General features: G+C 36.5%; 1 protein-coding gene across 1 annotated transcript in view; it reads right to left on the bottom strand.

Moving 5' to 3' along the window:
• Window positions 1-2,729, bottom strand: part of CCDC148 (coiled-coil domain containing 148) — a 396,419-nt gene that overhangs the window by 463 nt on the left and 393,227 nt on the right. The gene's annotated exons all lie outside the window — the stretch shown is intronic.

Below are 2,729 nucleotides of genomic sequence, written 5' to 3'. Positions count from 1 at the left end.
TGATAGATGACTAAATTATAATAAATGTTTTGTGTAGAGATGATTATATCCCTGTCAAAAATGTGCAAAATTACTTATTGACTTCCCAGTACTTCAGTGATTTCCAACACAGAATATATACTGATGTTAGGTGCTGACAAGTTGGCTCCAACTCATGGTGACCCTTACGCATAACAGAATGACACACTGTATGGCCCTGCTTTATCCTCATAACTGTTACTACATCTGAGCCCATTGCTGCTGCCACTGTATTAATTCATCTCATTGGAGGTCTTCCTCTTTTTGCTGGTCCTCTACTTTACCAAACATGAGGTCCTTCTCCAGGGACTGGCCCATCCTGATAACTTATCTAAAATATGAGAGATCAAGTCTCACCATCCTCCTTCCAAGGAGCAGTCTACTTTTTCCAAAACAGTTATGTTTGTTCTTCTGACATTTGTGATACTTTCAATATTCTTCTCCAATACCATAACTCAAATGTATCAATGTATAGAAAACTATATATTTGATTATTCAAAATACAACAGAATAAAATATCTAAAGGATGAGGTAATATAACTTTCCCAGTATTATCATTGATGCATTACTAGTGCTTATTGATAGCTGAAATTAGCAATTAAAAAAAATCACAACCTTGTGCATCTGTCTTTAAACAGATAATTTTAATTTCTTCATCATTTGGCAAAATGTAAATTATGTTTAAACACATGGCCACTACTTGAAAAACAAAATCAATAGAACTTTTCTTCCAAGGCCGGATTTCTATTTTAAGTAGAACAAGAAAATGCCTCCATCAATCTGATTCTAAGTGGGAACAGACAGATGAGTAGTTCAATTTCTGTCTTTATTTATAGCTGATTGGACCTTATTCCTCTTCCCTTCTTTCTATGAATATTAAATGTCAACAGATACTGTTTGCAATGATAAGAAGGTGGCCACATATAGATTTTAGCTAAAGAGGCATTTTACTTGGAGTTGAAGCTTTTATTCAGAGGATAGGATAATAAGCTGTTGAAATCAGCCCCTCCCTCAAGGAGCTCTTAAACTTATGAGGGTAATGCACACAGATAACTACAGATCAGCATCTTTGATGGATGCCTGAAGACTAGAGAAACATGGAGATACATTTTTTTTTACTGCCAGAAGGATGAGGGTGGTCTCAGAGAAAGATGGACACTTTAGCTAGTCTTATTGTTCAACTTATTCTTCCATAAAGCAGAGGGGTATGAAATGAGGCCTAGTCAAAAAGGGTGGTGCATACGAACTTAAGGATGAAATAGGTCAATTTGGGATCAGGGTCATTTAAGTAGAGCACTGGGTACCATTTGGGAACTGAAAAAGAACAATCGGGACTCGAATTTTAAAAAGTCTTAAAGGTCACACCAAGGAGTCTGGAGAGCTCTTGAGCATGTTTACTTCTGTTTTTAGCAAATATATATATATATATATATGATAATTATAATTGCATAAAAAAGATGGATTTGATTGTAAGTTCAGGATAAATTCATGTGGCAGGGTGAGAGGTGGAGGCAAGGAAAATTGTTAGAACTGTACTACAGTTGTAAAGACATGAAGTAATAAAGGTCTCGATTTTGTGGATAACAAAGAAGAAATGATTGTCAGAAAGGGAAGAATCAATAGCACCTGGTGATTGATTAGATATAGGGGGTAAGGATGCTAATGAATAAGGTGTAAAAAATACTAGAAAGATTTGTTTCTGAGAAGATAGAAGTTCAAGTCTTGGACCTAGGTTTCTCCTCTTTTCTATCAATATACTTTCTCTGGTCTTTCTCATCCACACTAAAGGATATGTGCTCTACCTCTGTGCTGTTGATTCTTAAATTACCTCTGTTATTTCCCTCTCTCTGAAGCTACAGAGTTGTGAGGTTTAAATTTTTTTCTCATTCTATTTTTGAACAGCTATTAATTAAAATAAATGTAGGTCTCCCTCCTATCCTGACCCCCATTTCGCCAATTTTCCTCCTGATAGGCAATCAATCAGTTTCTTGTGAGTACTAGACATCATCACCTTAAACATGATATGAACAAGACAAATTCTTTATCTCCCTAAATATGTTCTTCCTTCTCTAATGACATCACCATCTAATGATCATAATTTATTGAATTGTCATTAGTTACCACCCCTGGTAGGCTACTGTTGGATAAGCTTGGACTGCTAACCACAAGGTCAGCTGTTTAAACCCACCAGCTTCTCCTTGGAAACTCTACGCAGGGTTGCCATGAGTCAGAACCAACTCGATGACACTTAACGACAGCAACAACAAGCAGCCCTGGTTGCACAGTGGGATAAGCATTGGACTACTAACCAAAACATCAGTAGCTCAAACCCACCAGTCACTCCTCAGGAAAAAGATAAGACAGTGTGCTTCCCTAAAGCTGTACACCTTCATAAGCCCCATCGAGCTGTTCTCTTCTTCCCTATAGGGTCATTCTGAGTTGGAATCAACTTGACAGTAGTGGATTTTTTTGGAGTTATCAGTCAATATCCCAGGCAGTTGACATTTATTATCACTAAACCTCACAAAACAAAACAAAACTCACAGTTTTCAAATCCATTCTTACTCATGGCAACCCTGTGGGGCAGAGTAGAATTGCTCCACAGGTGTGTTTTTTTTAGTTTGTTTGGTTTTGTTTTTTAAGTTTTTATTGTGAATTATGTGATCATTTACATGGGAGAATATTAGCTTTACTTTCATCATATCATATTT

The sequence above is a fragment of the Chrysochloris asiatica genome, unplaced genomic scaffold, assembly GCF_000296735.1.
Source record: "Chrysochloris asiatica unplaced genomic scaffold, ChrAsi1.0 scaffold00181, whole genome shotgun sequence".
Classification (NCBI taxonomy): Eukaryota; Metazoa; Chordata; class Mammalia; order Afrosoricida; family Chrysochloridae; genus Chrysochloris; species Chrysochloris asiatica.
The sequence above is the reverse complement of the archived record's forward strand: the minus strand, read 5'-3'. Positions and strand labels throughout refer to the sequence as shown.